At 41.3% G+C, this 12747-nt stretch overlaps 1 protein-coding gene across 4 annotated transcripts in view; it reads left to right on the top strand.

Moving 5' to 3' along the window:
- FAM222B (family with sequence similarity 222 member B) overlaps window positions 1-12747 on the top strand; it is a 141556-nt gene that overhangs the window by 97458 nt on the left and 31351 nt on the right. Inside the window, exon 1 of one of the 4 annotated variants that reach the window (XM_049701743.1) lies at window positions 4206-4636. The exons of the other annotated variants lie outside the window; for them this stretch is intronic. The gene's annotated coding sequence lies outside the window, so the exon portion shown is untranslated. Of the gene's footprint in view, window positions 1-4205; window positions 4637-12747 lie in introns of those variants that run through there. 4 annotated transcript variants of the gene reach the window in all.

The following is a 12747-nucleotide window of genomic DNA, read 5'->3' as shown; positions in this document are numbered from 1 at the left end:
TTTAATAGTGTTTAGCTTAGGTTCAGAATAGATCATTGTTATTGTTTTATTTTTGTTATCTGGTTCTGCTGAAAACTGTATATTTATTTTGATTTGAGTAAATTAAGCATCAAACGCACCTTTTTGGGGTTTTTTTGCTTGTTAAAAGTGTCATTTGGGAAATTTGCAAAATAGAGTACTCAAGAAATATTGAAGTGCAAACAATGATCAGACTAGATGGATGTTACCTAAACTAGTTTTCAGTCCAACCCATTGATCTTTCCTTCTGTTTCTGAGAGATGGTATGTTTGTTTTGTGTTTTAATATCTTTTGCTGATTGTGAATGTAAGGCATGTTCAACACAGAAAGTTCAAAAATTACAAATAATAATTTGTAATTCTACTACTCAGCTAATCTATTAAAATTACAAAATTAATGCATGTTTTTTATCTTTTAAAAGATTGAGTAAAACAAATATAAAAATTTTTTCCTCTTCATTCCTCCGTACCCCTCTTTTCCTCCTCTCAGTGGTTACTACTGTTGACAGATTGGTGTATGTACTTCTAGATATTTTCTTGGACCTACAGACATATATATAATATTCATATGTGCTTCAAAAATAGATGTGTTTATCTTATAATACAATCTGAAACTTGATGTTTTAAAACTTTTTGAGATAAAATGTATAGGAAAGTGCACGTTAAGTGTACAGCTCAATGAATTTTCACAAATTGAACATACTTACGTAACTAGTTCTCAGATCAAGAAACATTACCAGCCCTCTTGAATCCCCTCCTAGCAATTTGTCCATGATACTGTTTGAAGCACAGAGTGGATAAGTCCTTGGTCAGTACCGGCAGACTTAGAATTTGGTTATTTGTTCTATCTTGAAAATGAATGAAGTTATTAATTATTTCAACTTTGGTGGCTGTAATGAGAACTTGGGTCATTTAGTGATTTGGACCATTCTTTTGCTGTAGTGTTTACTGGTCTAAATATTTATAGAGAACTTTACTATGTATGACTTACTGTGCAAAATTGGGAAAGGAGAAGATACAAAAACAAGTGTAATATAAGCTTTGACTTACAGTCTAAATTAGGAAGACAAATCACATATTAGACAACAGAACAGTTAAGTACTAAATTGTGTAGTAGTGATTCAGAAAAGGAATCATTGCTGAGAGCATTAAAGAAGGCTCCACAAGGGAGGTGGAATTTGAGCTGAGCCTTGAAGAATGGGTAGGATTTAAATGGAATGGTTATAACAATACAAGCCATGGCAAGAAAGTAGAAATGGAAGATACACAGACAGTGAGCAAGCAGATCGGTCTGTCTGCTATGGGAGTAAACTGCTGAGGAAAGGTGGAGAGTAAGTTTGATAACATAGGATAGTACCAGACTGTGGAACATACAATAGCCATAGAGTGGAAGCTTGGTTGGATGGCATAGGCACCAGAGAGCCACAGTAGAGCTTAGTGGATAGGAGTATTAGACTTGGAGCCAGGAATACTCAACTTCTAAAATTGGCTTTTCCATTTACCACCTTGTTGACCTAGAGCAGATTGTTCAGCCTCTCTGGACCTCAGTTTCTTTGTCTGTAAAAATGGGGCAAATGTCTATTTCATAGGTTTATCATGATGATAAAATCATAATTATTTATTATGTATATTTTTTAAACTGAAGGATAGTTGACTTACAGTATTTTTCAGGTGTACAGCAAAGTGATTCATTTATATGTATATTTTTTTCAGATTCTTTTCCATTATAACTTATTACAATATATTGAATATAGTTCTCTGTGATATACAGTAAGTCCTTGTTATTTATCTATTTTATGTGTGTGTGTGTGTATATATATATATATATATATTTTTTTTTCCCCCTTGACACAGGGGCTTGCACCTAGTAAATGTGCAATAAATTGAACTGTTTCTGTAGTTCTTAAGGAGAAGAGCAAATGGATGTGAAAGCAGTGCTATGTGGAATTAGGGAGACTAGAAAGAAGTTATAGTTTCCCCCACAGACGTAGTAAGGGTCTCTGTTAGGGTAGTGGTAATAAGATAGAGTACATTTGAGCGGCATGAAAAGAAATTGGACTTGAGTTCCTCTTTAGGAGGAGGTGTTTTGGGCTTCCCCTGTGATCTTGTATTAAACAGTTGTAATTCCTCTCTGTTTTCTTGGACTGTGTAGATGAAGATAAATTTAATGTTTTAATTTTATTTTAGGTATTCAAAATACCCTGAGTTCCTCATTTATATTTTAGAAGAGGATATTAGAAGTTTTGTCTGAATTATCTAATTGTCAAGAACATTTGTGATAATGGTGAGACTGACATGTTTGTTTGTTTGTTTTTGATGTCTTGGCAAATTAATGGGCTTATGAGTGATCTTGGAAGGATTTTTTTTTTTGGCCGCGCAGTGAGGTTTGTAGGATTTTAGTTCTCTGATCAGGGATTGAACCCAGGCCCTTGGCAATGAGAGAGTGTGGAGTCCTAACCACTGGACCGCCAGGGAATTCCCTAAATCTTAGTTTCTATTTAATCCTTAAAGAGAGAAAAATTGCCTTTTTCAAGAAGGTTAGAATTTGAAGGAAAGTACTGACACAGCTGTTTACCTTAGTTATCAAGAGTAGCTTTTAGGGCTTCCCTGGTGGCGCAGTGGTTGAGAGTCCGCCTGCCGATGCAGGGAACGCGGGTTCGTGCCCCGGTCCGGGAAGATCCCACATGTTGCGGAGCGGCTGGGCCCGTGAGCCATGGCCACTGAGCCTGCGCGTCCGGAGCCTGTGCTCCGCAATGGGAGAGGCCACAACAGTGAGAGGCCCGCGTACCGCAAAAAAAAAAAAAAAAAAGTAGCTTTTAGGTCAGCTATTTAAAACAGTAGTTTCTTGAAGTATTGTTTAGTTATTTTAATATGGAAAATGCCAGAGAATTGCTACATGATATGGAGCATTGTAACTGCTTTTGTGCTTTTGAGGATTTTTGTTTAGGTCAGATGTATTTGGGAAGGGAATGGACTCGTTAGCTAATTTGGGAGACTTTTGTGGGCAGTATTTAAAATAAAATTTTCACGTTTGGGTCTTTTTATCTGGAACTTAGCCTATGAGACAGCAATGAAGTTCCTCCATAAATCTATTTAAGCCCAAGCCTTTTAATTTGGGTTAGAAAAAAGAGCTGGCTTTTAAATGGGCATGTCACACAATTCCTTTTCCGTCTTCCCAGAACACTGAGGTTATATATATATATATATGAAATGCTTTGGGCTCCACATAAGAAAAGGCTACTTAATTTTAAAGTGTTTTGTTGTTGTTTTTTAAAAATTGTAGTAGCACTTGGGAACTAAGCGGGATTGTAGTGTGAGGTAGACACTTAACATTAGTTGCAAGAACTTTGTGGACAAAAATGACAGTGTAGGTAATAACTTGCCTTCCCCATCCCCACTTTGTTTTTCTTAAATGAACCCCTACTACTGCTTCACCACTATACCTAAGAAAATATTCGACAGTCTTTAGCATATTCCATCCCAGCAGTGTTAGGCCCTTAACATTGACGTTAGTGATTGAAGTGTTGATGCAACCTGCCAGTTATGTGGAGGCCTGGCAGTTCCTGAGAGTTTTTTCTAATATTAGGTGTATGGCTTGAACAAGACTTAGATATTTGTTTCCTAATTGTACTGAAACCTGCTAAGGGAGTGGTTAGCCTGGGTTTAATTGGATGTAGATAGCTTGTATCTGAGGTGGGTTGGATCCAACTGAGTGTGTGTCTTTGGTGTTTTGTTTGTTTCAGATGATTTGATGTATTCCTTCTCCCAGCGCACCAACTTCCAGATAAATCCCTTCCCAGTATGCGCCCCCCTCCCCCCTAATTTCTGCGTCACGGGAAGCAGGAGTTTCAGACAGGGTGGATTGATGTGTGCAGCTGATCTAATATGCAAACCTAAATCTATGCACTGTTATGAGGGAGTGCAGTTGATTAGTCTGAGAAAAGAAGGGCGAGGCAGAGAGGCCTGGGGAGCATCTTTCTACTCTCAGGTGTCTCCGGATGGCTATTGCTGTGGAAGTCTGATGCACTCTGGGAGGTACTGCCTGGATGGGGGTCATTCCTAGGGCGTGGGCGGGGGAGCAGGAGAAGGGGCGCCGCATCACCTGGCCCATCCGGGATGCCGGGCTGCAGGCTTCGGGGTGGGGGCCTGGAGAGATGGGGGCAGCTCTAACAAAGAGGAGCCGTGCCAGGGCCGGGGCCGCGGGTAGCTGGCCTATCCCGGGCGGCTGACCTCCCAGTGGGCCTCCCCAGTTGGCTGTTTGTTGAGTCGCTCCGCTGGCTCCCTGGCTCGCCATTGGCTGTGCGGACTGGAGGGGGCTCGAGAAGGGCCGGGATGGAGTTGAGGGGGCGGGGCTGGCTTCCGGCGGCGAAGGGGGAGCGAGCGGTAGCCGGCTGGGGGAGGGGGTGTCGGCGCGCCGCGGAGTGCTGCGCTCAGAGAGCCTGGCACCCGGAGCAGCCGTCTCCCCCTCCCCCTGCCAAGACAGCTAGAAACCCCTTCTCTTCCATCCTCCCGGGGCTCAGGCGAGGAGGGCTGAGCTGCCCCAGGCAGGCGGGGCGGAGCCCGGAGCCCCACCGAGCGCTGCGGAGCGAACCTCACCTCCCTCCCTTCCAGGGCTCAAGGTGTGTGTGCTTTTTCTAACCAACCCCGACTTCAGCCGACTTAACCTTGTGAGAAAGGGGGAAATGGAATGGGAAGTAAGAGCTCCCCATCTAATCAGTTTATTTTGATTTTCTAATTCTACCCTTCATTCTTCTTTCCCTCCCTTCATCTCACCCGTGCAGCAGGGTAAGGAGATTCAGGACTCTCATCTCTTTTTACTGATGTGTCGATGTCGGTCGCGTAGTAAAATGAACAGAAGAAAAAAAGAGGAGCCTTTCTTGTGTGGCATCTGATGCAGTAAACCGAAAAAAAAAAAAAGCAGGTTAGGATAGGAGTGGGTTTTTGGAACTGTTCTGCATCCGTGTCCATTAAGGCTGTCTTCACCATTTTCCTACTTGGGACTGCCTTAATCAGCAAAAACAATCTGAAAAGGAAGGAGGTGCTAGTGGAAAGAGGGATCAGCCCCCGTCAGATGGTAGTTAAAGGAAATCCTGATAGTTGTTAGAGATTAACTCTGCTAAAGTCTCTCCCCGAGTACAGTGTTACCGGCTTTGTGTAGCACTCAGCCCTGTTCGAGAAACCTAGCTAGAGCAAGCAAACTTACCTTGCTGTTACTGAAACTTAAAAGTCTTATCTTTTTCTCCATCTGTATATTTCTCATTCATAGGCTCTCAGAGGGATTAGTTTCTGTCATCAAAAACCAAACTTTAAACAAATGCAGATGAATTTTGTTTAATTCATTTATTTTTTAAAGCGCCACCCCCATGAATTCGTGTGGCTGTATCATTACAATTTATATGTATGTCTTGAGTTCCTTTGCTTCTACAATGTATGGATCCCTTCTTTCTGAAGGACAGAGCTCATCTTCAGCCAAAATCAGGAACCTCTTTATAGGTTTTTAATTGAGAGGAAAGTTATCAATTGAAGATAGAAAACCCAAAATTTATGATAGAAACAAAGGAGGGTGTGTGTGTGTGTGTGTGTGTGTGTGTGTGTGTGTGTGTGTGTGTGTGTGTGTTGAGTGGCAGTGTTCATGGTAAACTTGTTTGGACCAGATTTATCTTAATGTTGATTAGCAAAGAGCTAGAATGCCAAAAGCGAGAAATACCAATTTTTTTGGCAGCACTTTGGTAAGTATTAATTGAAATGATTGAGAGTTCAGTCTTGTAATCCAGGTTCAGTTTCCAGAAATTGTTCTAACTGGAGTTCAGTTTTGAAGATAGAATTAATATGCTGGAGCTGTTTCACCATTTAAGCTAGATTAATATTTTTTCTTTGCATTGATTTATTTTATCTCTAATCAATAAGGGCAGTTTGGGGTAAAAGCAAGTATTATAAAGACTAGGGATGATGGGGTAGGAAACCATCTCAGTTGTGGAAACTTACTAGGGATCAGGAATTTAATATACTTTTTTTTTTTTAATCGCAAGTAGCCTTAATATAGAGTTGTGCAAAAAAAAGTAGATTCACAGTAAACCTTTGTTAGATTTTGGGTTTTTAGTTTATTACCCATTTATCCCTTAAGACTCCATGAATCATGTTTAAATTGAAAGGCAAAGAGAATCCCCCCATGACTTTCCATAATCTCTTAGGTTGAGGGGACATGGTGCAGCTGAGGTTCAGTCCACTGATTTTTCTTTAGCAATCTGTTTTTGTCCGTCCTGCTTATTTCTGTGAGTCACAGCTTAGAATGTGTTAAGAAAAAGGGTCCTATGTTCTCTCTAAAGGGAGACTCAAGCCCAATCCCCCATTCGCATCAGAAGTATAAAATGGTCCCCTTGAGAAGGTGAAGGAAAAGATTGGACCCTTGGCGTTGTTTGATTCTCATGATAATCAGCTTGAGTGTTGTCAGGTTTGGAATTGGGAAAAGCTTGCTCAAGGTGAGAAAATATTAGAGGCAAAAAGACCTGGGAGACAATGAATGCATTCGTATGGAGATGGGGCTGGTGGTAGTTTTTAGCTATTCAGCTCTGTCAGTCAGGTGTCTGAGACAATATTTTGTGTGTTTAAGCACAACCCCCTCCCCCAAAGGTTGACTCTTGGAAGCTGAATCTTTTGAGGAAGTTGTTTGCTGTCTGAATCCAGAGGGTAGAGGACTTGGTGGAGTCTGTTATCTGTTTATGGCTTAGATAAGGACATGGAATTGACTGCTGGTGAGTTACTGAACTCTTCCTAATGAATGGTTGCTAGGCAAAGTGCATCTCAATCAGTTTAATCCTCAATAGTTTACAGGTCTGCTCTTGGTGAGAGCCAGAGCTGTCTTTCTAATGATACTGCCCTTTAAGTATCCTGTTGGATGTGCATATATGTTGCTCAGTGGTTCAAAAAAAAAAAAAAAAAAAACACAAGACTAGAATAACTTGTGTGTTTCATTTCATCCATCTAAAATAACTTAGCTTTTGGTAACCTGGGTCAGCATTATCATTAACTTCTCTCCTGGATCAAGTGGTGGGATGAAGTTGCTCTCCAATGTTAAGATACCACTATTCGATTATCTTTGAGTTTGTAACTAGTAAGGCAGTGAACTAATACATTCGTTTTGGAAACAGGCCAGTGATAACACTGCACTTGGGCCTGGATGGATGGAAAAATAGGACAGAGTAAACAATTGAGGGCATAAATAATGAATTTTCCAACTGAGCCCTGGGAGAATGAAGGAGATTATCCTCAGAGCTGTTCAATCTGGCAGTGAAAGGGGAAGAGTCCACTGAATTAATTACCCTGACTTGTTTGATACTGCACTTATTATGGGATTGTTAGAGCCATTCAAAATAGAGTTGCCTTTTAGATATAAACTTTTAATCCATCTTTTTTTTTTTTTAAGCCAAACACCCAAATAGCTCATCTGTTTTTTAGAATCCAGGCCTTTGCTCCCTCCCCCAACTTTGTTTTCTGCATTAGCATTTTATGAATACTGGACAGTCCTTTTGTTTGGTCACATCTTAGAATTTTGCCTAATTAGAGATTTCATCATCTGTAAATATATATAGTAATAGAAGAGAGGACCTGAGCCTGGCTTAAAGGAATTATTTGGTACCTTGAGTACATATTATATTGTACCTTGAAATTAAATGTCGGGTTGTAGGGTATAATATATAACAACTCACAAAAGGTTAAGACAAGAATTCCTTCAGCCCAAGAATCATTTCCAGTATTAACATAAATATTTTTACTTTTGGATTAGTTTTCATCCAGTGAATTAAATAAGCACTCTCTTAGTGGTCTCAGCATTTCTCTGAGGTAGGGAAAACTAATGCCTCAAGAATGTCTAAATAACTTAGAAAGTGATTTGGTAGTGAAGCCAGACCCAGAGCCAAGGTCTCTGAATTCTTCCCTACTCTGAATTTCTAATATATTTAATTCTTTTCTCCAAGAACTTCTTTCAGGGTCCCTATTTGAAATGATTGAAATTTTCCTATCTCTACCCTGAGAAGGTGTTTTTATTTCTCTAGTTGTGAAGATAATCCAAAGACCAAGATGCCAGTATCAGTCAAGAGAAGGAGAAAGGTTCAAGATGAGGTGCTGGAGGAATAAAAGAGATGTAAAGGAAAGGCCAAATTGAAGTTTTATTAAATTTGGTGCCGACGGATCCAGGGCGGGGGTGTGGGTGTGGGGGTGTGTGGCTGATTAGATCAAATTTAGTCATAGAATGAGTTTGTTGCATTTAAGCCTAGCTGAAAAGGGCAGGAGGCATCTTTACCAACATACAGGCAGAACTCTAGTTAAGGGTTCATTCCTGATCAGAGCATACAGTCAGTTCTTGATTATTCATGCAGAAGGGCAAACAGGCAAAGTATAGACAAGTAAAATCCAAACATATCCCTAGGCCACATTTTTAAGCAATAGCTTTAACTTCCTCTGCTTTTTTTTTTTTTTTTTTTTTTTTTTTTGCGGTACGCAGGCCTCTCACTGTTGTGGCCTCTAACTGTTGTGGCCTCTCCCGTTGCGGAAAGCAGGCTCCGGACGCGCAGGCTCAGCGGCCATGGCTCACCGGTCCAGCCGCTCCGCGGCATGTGGGATCTTCCTGGACCGGGGCACGAACCCGTGTCCCCTGCATCGGCAGGCGGACTCTCAACCACTGCGCCACTAGGGAAGCCCTCCTCTGCTTTTTAACTGCGATTTTCCAACTGAACAAACTGATTAAAATTTTGTTTCTTTGTCTGGTCATTCAAGAGACAAGTAGGTGGGACTTCCCTGGTGGCGCAGTGGTTGAGAGTCTGCCTGCCGATGCAGGGGACACTGGTTCGTGCCCCGGTCCGGGAAGATCCCACATGCCGCAGAGCCTGCGCGTCCGGAGCCTGTGCTCCGCAACGGGAGAGGCCACAACAGTGAGAGGCCCGTGTAACGCAAAAAATAAATAAATAAAGTGCTTTACTGAGGATTTTAGTACTTAGGCTTCATTCAGTCCCTGTGAGGTATGGTACGATTGGAGTGTGATACTGTGTTAGGACATTTCTCCAGAGAGATGAAAGGAACCTTTCCTCTTAAGAAAAGTGCTTTCCCTATTTCCATATCCTGTGGCAAAATGAAGTTGGAACCAGTTGCTTTTTCAGCAAGCTATATTTTAATTTTTGCCTCTTTTCCAAGCTGAACAAATGTCCCAACTGAAAAGTGTCGTTCTTATCATTCATAGTATGTTCTGGAGAGATTGTTCCTTAGTGCACCTAGAAGTGAGAGGCTGATGCCACTTCAGTCTGCATACCAATTTTGTAGCTCTCTAAAATTCTGTTTCTACCAGCTCCCTCCATCCCCCTATCTGTCCACAGCTGCTCATCTTTCAGCTCCCCACAACTAGAGAAATGCTAGTCTTTATTAAAGTCAGAGTTGCATCCGGCAGCAGTCTTTGTGTGTGTGCTGGTGGGCTTGCATTACTTTTTTCATTATTTCTTGAAGAGTATTTCAGCATTACAGAAACAAAATTTTCCTCTTCAAAACAAGTTGATCAATTGCTTTTTATTAAATGTGCAAGTACCTAAGAGTTAAACTTGAAATGAGAGGGGGGAAAAACTATTTTAGTTATAGTTTAATTGCTAAAAAAAGGTCTCTTATGTAATTAAAAGCTGTACTGCTGCCTTGCACTGAAACTAGCAGATAACGCATGGAGAAAGTACAGTTTCTCAGTAAGGACCACACTCTGACTATGCTATTTAAGGTTGCTGCCCCATCCAGTCCTCCTCATCTCCTTACACTGCTTCATTTGTTTTTTTCATAGCATTTATCACCTTCTAATAGTCTATGTCACTTACGTATTCATTAAGTTTATCTGACCCTCACACTCTACCTCATGTACAAATGGAAGCACCATGAAGACAGGAGTTCTTGTCTGTTTTGTTCATTGCTGAATCCCTAGCTCCTGGAGCAGTGCCTTGCTACATATTAGGTACTCAATAAATATTGATATTAATTAATTGGAGGAAGTACTCTTTGATAGAATAGATATCTGGGGATTAGAATTGGAGTGATGGGAAGAGAATATTATCTTCCTGGAGCTAGTACTAAATTAAGGATCAGATTACTTAACTACTTTAAGGGAAATAATATTTATGTGAAAAAACTCAAGTAATTGGGATTAATTATCCTAGATTAGAGAAATGACATTTTGTTTTATTTTATTATTTTAAATTATTTATATTTTTGGCTGCGTCGGGTCTTTGTTGCTGTGTGTGGGCTTTTCTCTAGTTGTGGCAAGCGGGGGCTACTCTTCATTGCGGTGCGCGGGCTTCTCATTGGGTGCCTTCTCTTGTTGCAGAGCACGGGCTCTAGGTGCACGGGCTTCAGTAGTTGTGGCACTTGGGCTCAGTAGTTGTGGCTCTCGGGCTCTAGAGTGCAGGCTCAGTCATGGCGCATGGGCTTAGTTGCTCCGCGGCATGTGGGATCTTCCCGGATCAGGGCTCGAACCTGTGTCCCCTGCATTGGCAGGCGGATTCTTAACCACTGCGCCACCAGGGAAGCCCATGACAGACATTTTATAATATGTAAATATGAAGGAACATTGTATAAAGATAGATGACTAGCTCTTATTCACCTACACGAGGGCAAAGGAATAGGCTGAAACTTCTGAACAACGAAAATAAGACATGCAGAAGAATTTACTGATTTTGAGAATAAACACTGGAACAGGTGACCAAAGAGGGCTGGTTTCTCAGAATGGATTTTCAACGCGGGCACCATGTTGGCGGCAATGGTGAGAATGGAAAGAGCACAGAGCCAGGAGTCTGAAAATCTGGTTGAAGTCCAGGCACTTACTAGCTTTTCCTAATTTCTTTATCTGTGAAAATGGCACTAATGATACCTGCCCAGACTATCTCAGGGCATTTGAGAAAATTAAGTTAGAGAATCAATGTGAAAGCACTTTGAAAATTGTAAACCTCTCTACAAATGTAAGCAATTGTTAATGATTTTACAAAACCACCTCTGTAAGTGATTTAGAATTTTGGAATCTGGAAATTGGGTTTAGTGGTCGTCTAGTCCAAATTCTTAGCTACTGTAAATAAACTCTTTTCCGTCATTCTTAATGAAGGGGTCATTGCTTTTGCTTTAGTGTTTCTAGTGCTGTGCCACTGTTGAATAAGCTCAAATTATTGTTTATGTTCACTGAAAATTGCCTTTCTTCAGACTTTATTAACCTATTTTTGATCTCTGGAGCTCAGAGATAAAGCTGCTCCCTCCTTTGTATGACAGCCCTCTTATGACACCTTTATTTGAGATCTTCATCATCTCTCACCTCGAAATCACTATAGCCACTTAAATGACTTCTGCCATCTCCCATTTGTCTTTCACACTTCCAGCAGATTTATTTAAAATAGATATCTGATCATGTTACTGTCCTTAAAACCTGTTCCTATCTCCCCATGGCTTCAGGATAAAGTCTGACATTAGCTAATAATAGTTATAACTACCGTCATTGAGCATAGGCACTGTACTAAGCACTTTATAAATATAATCTCATTTAATCATCACAATTAGTCTATAAGATGTCAGGGCTAGTTTTCTGCTGATTTATTTATTTATTTTTATTTTTTATTTTTTTGGGCTGCGTTGGGTCTTCATTGCTGTGTGCGGGCTTCTCATTATGGTGGCTTCTCTTGTTGCAGAGCACAGGCTCTAGGCGTGCGGGCTTCAGTAGTTGTGGCGCACGGGCTTAGTTGCTCCATGGCATGTGGGCTCTTCCCGGAGCAGGGCTCCAGCCCGTGTCCCCTGCATTGGTAGGCGGATTCTTAACCACTGTGCCACCAGGGAAGCCCCTGCTGATTTATTTATTTATTAAAATTTTTTTTAAAAAAATTATTTTACTTTTTTTTTTTAATTAATTAATTTATTTTTGGCTGTGTTGGGTCTTCGTTTCTGTGCGAGGGCTTTCTCTAGTTGCGGCAAGCGGGGGCCACTCTTCATCGTGGTGCGCGGGCCTCTCACTGTTGCGGCCTCTCTTGTTGCAGAGCACAGGCTCCAGACGCGCAGGCTCAGTAGTTGTGGCTCACGGGCCTAGTTGCTCCGCGGCATGTGGGATCTTCCCAGACCAGGGCTCAAACCCGTGTCCCCTGCATTGGCAGGCAGATTCTCAACCGCTGCGCCACCAGGGAAGCCCCCTGATTTATTTTTAATCTGCTATTCTGTCCCTCTAGTATAAAATATAAGGCTCTTCATAATTTAACACATCAGGCTCATCTCCAGGTTTAGCCCATACACCCGGCACTCTCCTCTCCATACCAGACCACTTGTGGTTCCCCAAACAAGCCAGTTAGTTTTACAACTGCATGCCTTTCATTATGCTAGTTTCTCTGTGTAGAGTGGCCTACCTGTCTCAATCTGGTAAATTCTTGCTCAGCCTTCAATGACCCATATTGTTTTCTCCCATCTTTCTCATTGTTTCCTGGAAGTATTTTTTTCATTATTTGGGTTTTCAAACAACTCTGTTTTCCTTCCTTCCTTCCGTCCTTCCTTTCCTGAGGTTTATTTATTTATTATTTTAAGAATATTTATTATTTATTTGGTTGTGCTGCTGGGTCTTCGTTGCAGCATGCAGGATCTTCACTTGCGGCATGTGAACTCTTAGTTGCAGCACATGGGATCTAGTTCCCTGACCAAGGATCAAACCTGGGCCCCCTGCATTGGGAGTGTGGAGTCTTAGCCA

Source organism: Orcinus orca, chromosome 19 (genome assembly GCF_937001465.1).
Source record: "Orcinus orca chromosome 19, mOrcOrc1.1, whole genome shotgun sequence".
In the NCBI taxonomy this organism is placed as follows: Eukaryota; Metazoa; Chordata; class Mammalia; order Artiodactyla; family Delphinidae; genus Orcinus; species Orcinus orca.
The sequence above is the reverse complement of the archived record's forward strand: the minus strand, read 5'-3'. Positions and strand labels throughout refer to the sequence as shown.